The sequence below is a fragment of the Adiantum capillus-veneris genome, chromosome 24, assembly GCF_014529385.1.
Source record: "Adiantum capillus-veneris isolate H3 chromosome 24, ASM1452938v2, whole genome shotgun sequence".
Taxonomy (NCBI): domain Eukaryota; kingdom Viridiplantae; phylum Streptophyta; class Polypodiopsida; order Polypodiales; family Pteridaceae; genus Adiantum; species Adiantum capillus-veneris.
In genome coordinates, this window is record NC_140954.1 from 11,347,781 (window position 1) to 11,356,384 (window position 8,604).

The 8,604-nt window shown below is 39.3% G+C and overlaps 1 pseudogene; it reads right to left on the reverse strand.

The window, feature by feature from the left end:
* Window positions 1-563: 563 nt before the first annotated feature.
* On the reverse strand, window positions 564-1,386 carry LOC147425945 (uncharacterized; annotated as a pseudogene).
* Between the last annotated feature and the right edge of the window lie 7,218 nt (window positions 1,387-8,604).

Below are 8,604 nucleotides of genomic sequence, written 5' to 3' on the forward strand. Positions count from 1 at the left end.
AAGCCACTCGACATTTGGCCATGTTGACTCCGACCCTTCATACCGGGTTCATACCATACCACAAGGGCGCCAATTCATATACGAAGGCCTGACAGCCACAAAAGTGCATATAAACCGCTTCGAGGTGTCAAGATACCCGCCAATAGCGGCGACAACCGTCACGAATGTCGACAACATCAAAGGAGTATCCACTTGCTCGAGAATTCTACTTTCGACTTGTCGGGCTCAGAAAAATCAATGCTTGACCTGGATAATGTCACATATGGCATACATATCATGAGGACACCAGCTCAAAATTACACCTATCATGTGTCAAAGACCCTTATTATCACCCTGTCTGCTGGTATGCATCTGCTCCTGGCTATTTCTTGTGTCGACAAAAACTGGCTGCACCATCATTGCCCACCCCCTCGTTGAGCATTCTTGCTCAACCGCAACATTATTTAGGTAAAATAAGTATGTATAGAGAGAATGATATAAAATAGAGCTATAGACTGCATAAGAAAAATGATAGTGGCTATATAGATAGGTTAGATATAGAGAGAAAAGCATCTGCTAATCCATCACCCGCCAGGGTCAAATGGAAAGCTCACAGCTTCCCCAATCATAGTGTAAAGTCCACCTGGATCAAAAGCAAAACCATGGCTGTGGCCATCCACCTGTAAAGCATGTAGCTTCAAGTCTTCCTTTACACTTGTAGGCCAATAGATAGGCCATCCTTCCAGCTCTTCATAGCATGGAGCTTTGTCACCCTGCATCCATAAGTCTTTCTGTCAACCATAAGCATACTTTCGACCACTTGAAGCATCGGTACCATAAACCACTAGCATGCCATCCGCTATAGAACCATCCATATCATCATCTTTATCACATGAGCATTGAAACTTGCATAGTACACCTTGCAAAGCAACCTGCAAAATAGCGTAGCTATCAATAGCATAACATGAAGCAACAATACCCTTCCACTAGGGTCCACCTGCTGCATAGCCAAGCAAACTTTATCCCTTTGTAAACCTGTATCCAAACCCTCCGTAAACGGCACCCAGGCCCCCTTCTCATACTCTAGAACATGACCTACTAGAGCAACAACCTGTTCTTCAAACACCTTATCACCTGCAAGTTTGGAACCTTCCTTATTGCATGGAGCCCCTTCTCATACTCCAGAACATGACCTGCTAGAGAAACAACCTGTTCTTCAAACACCTTATCACCTGCAAGGTTGGCACCTTCCTTATTTCATGGAGCCTCACTCTCATAGGCTGCACCTGTATTAGCTTCCATAGAGTCATCTGCTGGAGCTAACTCTCCACGGCTACATACAAACTTTGAAACTTCAAAGCACACCTCGACATGCTCACCAAGGCAAGGTTGCCCCACCCCCTGCATAGCCAAATCACTTCGACATACCTCTGTTTCTGCTTCAAGCTCCTACAAGTCACTCTCAAAAACCTGCTCTTCAACTAGGTCTGATGCACAATCAAACCATACCTCTTCCTCCAATATGGACTCACCATCACACGATATTTGATAGGGGTGCTTGATTGGCAGATTCACACAAGGTGAAACACTATACTTCTCTTAGACCATTAGCTCGCTCGCAGGCAACTCGCATACACTATTCTCCACTTCATTCACATAAAAAACATCATAGGTCTCAAACCTGGAAGACCGGGATTCTGTCTCCCACATGCTATCTGTGTCCAAACTGCTGCTAGAGCTTTGAGAACTGCCGGATTCCTCTTTTGATCTTGCCAATTCTTGGATCACTGCTACCTTCCTCATTGCTGGCTCTAGAACTGGCACCTCTTCTTCAAGGACTTTTACCACCTCGCTCTCTTGAGTAAGCAAACTGGTGGGCACTCTGAATATACCCCTCTGTATCTTTCGAGCCCTGGTTGGCACTTCTTCTTCCTCTTCTAGCCTAGCATCAACTTCATGTGCTTTGACTACATGCATATCAACGAAAAAAGGAGCTTTTACCTCTTCATGCACATTGATCCTTGTGGACTTAGGTCCACTGGCTACCGCAAGTATAGACTGCAACAATCCTGTCTCCATCTTCTTCTTCATCTTTCAACTCTTTGCTCTGGTGACTCTGACAGCTTCATCATAAGTGCTTGGATCTTCATACTCCACTCTCTCACGAACATAGGGATGCAAGCAGGTTAGAAACCTTTCGAGCTTCAAATATTCCGCATTGGTTGCTTGGGTAGCAGCTGCCAAATCCCCCCAATAAGCTTCAAATTTATCAACAAAAGCATCAAAATTTGTACTTACGCCCTACAGCAAACCTTTGATCTTTGCATCTACTTCCGAGGCCAACACCACCTTTCGATACCTTTGTAGAAATTGCTCTCGTTATCCGATCCAGTTCTGCTTGTGCACATCTTCTAAGCCATCAAACCAAACTTTTGCTTTACCTTGCAGCACCAAAGGTAGAGTCCGGAGCTTTGCTTCATCACCTGGCATCCGCAAAACCGTCAGCATAAATAGCTCAAAATCGGCAATCCAATCGTCTCAGCATATTCATCTCCTTTGAAGACTGGACCAAAATCCTCCTTCATCTTGATTCACGAATACTTTCTTAGGAAGCAATCAGTGGGTCCTCCGTGGGGGCACCACAAGATGGAAAGGGGGAAATGGAAAAACCACCAGCACATAAACTCGATGCCTCTATATAGCTTAGTGATCTCATAGCACCCCTATCCCCTAGAAAACACACATCCAGATACACAATCTGCAAACAACTAATGCCCAATCTTAGACTCAAACATCTCCAACTATATACACGAACAGACCAAGCATATCAACGAGATTCTCGCCTATAACCCTTTAGATCACCTTCACATCAACAATAGCATTTCAAAATCAACTAACATCCACACCTAAGTTGCATTATTCATTATTCGGGAGACGTATAATACGCGAATAATGGGCGTATTATTCGTTTATCTAAATTATACGGCCGTATTATACGGTGCCGCATCAGCATAAACGGCTAAGCGTATAACTTCTTAGTTTTTCGATCGAAAAACTTTTCGAACAAAATTATTTTCGAACGAAATTATTTTCGATCAAAAATTATAACGATCGAATATGTTAGTATATATAGCAGCACGCGACAAGCCTCACACCATCTTTCACAGTCAGTTTTCCATGTGAGTACTCTCACCAAACGATCAAAAAAGTATTTTTTAATAAAATGAAACAATTTGAATTAAATAAAAATTAATATTCAATAGAATTTAAGTTTTGTGATTCAAATTTGTGAATTTGTTTTGAAAAACTTAGTAAATAGTTGAAAGTTTGTATTTTGTGAAGAGTTTAATCTCTCACCTAATAAAACTGTAATTATAAGAATCACTTGTTAATGTGTTCAATGAATTGACACTTGAAAGTGACTAATAAAAAAAAAGTAAGATATTATCGTTGTGTGTAGAGTGTACTCTCACATGAGATAATTAGTTTAAAAATATAATTACATAAAAATTAATTATTTTATTTAATTTAAAGATCAATTTTGATGTGTAGAGATTTTCTCTCACTTCAAAATGAATATAATGAAACAAAATTATATTTTTACGTTTTGTGTAGAGCTATTCACACTGCTATGCTCTCACTAGAGTAAAAATTTAGGAAAAACATGTCCAAAAATATTGATATTCTCTTATCTTTATTTGGACTACAAAATCTATCGTACTGTGTGAGAGCATACACATGCTCCCATTGTAGATAGATAATCGCTTAAAAATCTATGGTAAAGTGTAAGAAATTTCTGTTCGCACTTTACATAGATACGATAATTATCAAGTAATGTAAGTGATTATCGTTTTGACATTTAAAAATGTCACTTATAGCTCTTGTATGTATAACAATTTATAATGATAATCATTTTAATACTTGATTTAATTGTAATTATTGATTATTGTAATGTGTTAAAGCTACAAGCTTGCACTTTATATAAATCGATGCAATTTATATGTAATCCAATGGTATTGTTTTTTTTAATTGTATTTTTGTTCAATCATTGTTTTTAATTATTTTAATTTCGTTCAATCATTGTTAGTTAAATTAATTTAATGTTTTAATTGATTTTGATTATGAAAATGATCATTGACTTTGTTTTTACTAGCAAATTACTTTTGTGCATCATGGTGAAAGGACAAGAGTGGAGTTATGTGCATGAGTTGAAAGCTGGGAGAAATACATCTCGAGTTAAATGTAAATCTTGTGGCCACGAGTTCAGTGGTAATGCAACCAGAATTGAAGAGCATTTATTTAAAGTCCCTGGAAATGTTGAAAAGTGCGGGGCACCACCAAAAGATATTCATGAAAAATTTGCCATGTATTCTCACAAAGTAAAGTTGATTCTTGCAGCTAAACATAAAGGTGATGTTTCTAAAGATATTCATGTGAATATTGAACCATCTGTATGCAATGAGGCAACAGAAGAGGTGTGTACCACTCAAGTAAACGATCAAAGTTCTCAATTAAACCCTCTTCATGGACATGCTTCTACATCAGGAGGACTTCCTAGCAGAAGAAAATCCGGCAGAGCGTCATCCAATGGACAGACAATGCCTGAAGCATTAGGTAAACAATGGTTTCTTGAGTTGCATTTAAAATGGACACAATCATTTGTTGTGTGTGGCATATCGTTCAATGCTATGCACAATCCAATATTTCAAGATGCTTTGATGAGTACAGTCAAAAAAGGATTTGTGCTTCCTGACTATAACAAGATGCCAACTGAATATCTTGATAAAGTCAAAGATAGTACTGAAGCCATTCTCAAACGCACAGTTCTAGATTTTGTTCCAGCATATGGATGCACCATAGCATTGGATGGATGGACTAACTATCAGAAAAAACCTTCAATCAATGTAATGCTTATTAACCCTAGAGGGGCTATGTTCGTGGAAGCAATTGACAGCTCATTGAAAGAGAAGACTATCACCTACCTAGCAGGGGTGTATGAGCGTGCATTTGCAAAGGCAGGTGGACCAAAGAATGTGACTGCTATTGTCACAGATAATGCGGCCAACTACAAAGGAGTAGGAAGAGCTATTCAAGTCAAGTATCCAGAGATTTCTTGGGTACCATGTGCAACTCACACTTTAAATTTGCTTTTAAAAGATATTGGTAAAATGGCATGTGTGAAGCAAACTTTATTGGATGCAAATCATGTGGTGAAATTCATTAGAGAGCATCAATTTTTGTATGCTCTTTTTCGAACCAAGTCACCAAATAAAGCTTTGCAAATATTTTGCGCGACAAAGTTTTCTACGGCATACTATGTTCTTGCTGCTTTGCAAGTGTTGAAGCCTGCATTGATGGAAACCTTAGCAGACAGAAGATGGGATGGATGGCTCAGCATGTATCCAAGTTATCAAGAAGCAGATGGTCGATGTGTGCAAATAGTAAACTCGCCAGTCTTTTGGCGTAATGTAGAAAGAATAGTAACTGTGTCAAAGCCATTTGTAGATCTTTTGAGAGCAGTTGACACAGATTCTTTTATTTTTGGTCGGGTCTACTGGTATATGTCAGAGGATATACGCAAGCTAAGAGAAAATGTCAGTTTTGGTGCAAAGGATAAAGCTACCATGATTACAATTGTTAACATGCGTTGGGTGCAGCTGCATACTCCATTGCACGTTGCGGCTTATGTATTGGATCCTAAGTTTCAAATGCATCAGCAATCTGCCAACAAAGAAGTTATGTCCGACTTCAAAACAGTGTGCTCCCAACTCTTAGGGCATGAAGATGGAAAAACAACTTTTCATTAGCGAGTAGATTATGCCAACAACTGGTATGTTTCAGGATTCGTGGCATATAGATGCCATTGGCAAAACAAGTGCACCTTTATGGTGGAAGGAGTATGGTGGAGAGAAATTGGAGTTGCAACACATTGCAGTTAGATTTTTATCAGTAGCTACATCAAGTGGAATTTGTGAGAGAAACTGGTCAGCATTCGACTTTGTGCACACTAAAAAGCAAAACAAACTTCATACTAAACAGGCTGCTGATTTGGTGTATGTTTTTTGCAATATGAGACTTATTTATAAGCCTCAAAACATTGCAACTAGAGCCGCTCAAAAGCAATATGGAGTCTTCCAAACGCATGAAGCTATTTCTGTAGAAGTTGATGATGATGATGATATGGAATGGGAGATAGTTTCAGAATGCTCAGATATGGACGAAGTAGATGATATGGTTGCAGTTTTTGAAGATGGAGATGATTTGTGAGAGTACCATTGTAATACTTACTCAACAAGTTTTTGTATATGATGAAAGAAAGTGTTATCTCGTTGTCGTTCACATCAAAACCTCTCTCTTTCTCTCTCTCTCTCTCTCTCTCTCTCTCTCTCTCTCTCTCTCTCTCTCTCTCTCTCTCTCTCTCTCTCTCTCTCTCTCTCTCTCAGACACACATATTCACTCACACTCAAATATAAACTGCCGATAATATCTTGTCGAATAAAAATTACATAAAGTCGATGTAGGTTTGAAATTACAACAAGGTTCTGGGAAATTACTCAATCGAAAAGAGTTTGATATAATTTTGAGATTACAAAAATCTTTTGAGTGACTTATGAGTTTGATAGATTTGTTATAAGTTCGTCTATGGTAAAATCTGTAATTCCTAGCTCAGGGGATAGTTGAGCAACATCTTTATGTGAAGAGGTAGTATCATCTGGCAAAGGTCCATACAATGATTCATATCCTTGAAGCTTTGCTTGTGCATCACTTAACTCTATTTCAAGCTCAAGAATAGGTCCACGAAGCATGTCCGGTGTTTCTCCTTGGCTAGCAAGGTCTTTTCCTTGGCTGGCTAATTCAGTCAATGTTTCTGACTCTTCAGGAAGTAAAACAATAGGACGCTTGTGAGGAGGCATTGGATTATTTTCATTGCGTGCTGCCACCTTTTCTGCAATGTGTCCACGTCCAACGCCAGCGGTGCCTGGATGATTTGACCAATCCACTCTCTTCAGCAAAACATATCGAACATAACATTGATGGATAAATTAAATTGCTACTTGGTTGTTGTTTGGTAGGAATCTATCTTGGCGTATAAACCTTTGCAGCAATACACGTGCCAATCCTTTATGTTGCAAATCAGAGAGCTTTAACGGAGCTGTATCTTTTGCATTGCCACTTATTTGAAATAGTTGATGGCGTACAAAGTGATTAGGGCAAAGCTTTTTTCACTCTTTAAGGGTTAATGGTTCGCCCTGCAGCTCAGATTAATCTTCTTCAATGTTGGCAATAGTAGAAAGATCTGCTTGTCCACATCTAACTTGTTCTTCTTTAAAAATTGTATGAGCTTCCGCGTGGTTGAGTTCTTCTTCCATATCTGCATATCAGGTGAACATGTCATTACTTTTAAATACCCATTCAATTAATTTGACATTGGACAGTATATCGAATGAAAAAAATAGAATTTTTGTTCAATTAAACATATAATTAAATCTGACACCAAAAGTAAAACAATGATGAAATCATGAGATTTTGTTTTCATTAATCATTAGCTGATCGTAAGCCAGATGTCATTACAATGTTGTAACCCACCCCATGGGCACCATTTAAACATAAGGAGAGATCAAACGCATTAGGCCGGGTTTTGGGGTGAACACGCTTGCTCAAGATAAGCAAGTACATTACTCAAAAAATGTCTCTTGCTTTGTTCTTGGGGCTCTGGTAAGCACTTCAAAATGCGTTTACATGTATGACACATGGAATAAATATCCATAGCTTTGGTCCAGGAGGGAGGATTACTAGATATACATTCAGAGGCTGCCCATGGATAATCTCTCTCATATTGTTTTGTAGTTTCTATCTGCATATCGCGTAGAGGAGGAAAACCGGATACTGTCGTATTTGTTTTGGTGCATGAACCCCAATCCACAATGCCGGCATAAACACCTTTTTCGCCAAAATGCAGCATCATATTGTGAGAGTGTAAATCATTGTGGAGGTAGTTATGCGTATGTATACACTTCAGAGTTTGGAGGAGAGCATTGATGATCTGCAAAATATTCTCCTGGAATAGCTCTACTGTTCCTGCAGTGAGTACGTAATCGCGAATGACAGGCTGGCTGCCGTCTGCAGTGCATTATTTGATCCATTGCTCCACATGGCCGCCATTCCAAAATCGTGAAATAAGCATTGGTCGCTCCACGTGGTGCACCATGGCAAGAGGGTAGATAATACCTCGATGTGAAATATCCAAAATTGTTGCTTCGTCTTTGACCTGTTGCTCCATGGTGGGCCCATGTAAGTGTACTTTGAACACTTTTGCAGCATACACTTGATCTTTGAAATCGGGATGTGTGACACCCACACGCTTCACATATGCCCATCTTCCCTCTCCCAGCTGTGGAGCTTGGATATTGAAGACGGCTGTGTCGGGTAAAATGTGTAAAATAGGTGGTAGCTGAGAGAGGTCTAATGTAGCAACGGATGATGTTGTAGGCTCTATTCTAAGAATGATTTCTGGTTCAACAGCAGCTTCAGAAGAGCTGTCTTCCACTCTTGCATGCTTTGCTGCTCTTTCTAACTTTTCCTTGCTCTTGAACTCCGTGTAAATCTGTTGCACAAGATGTATGC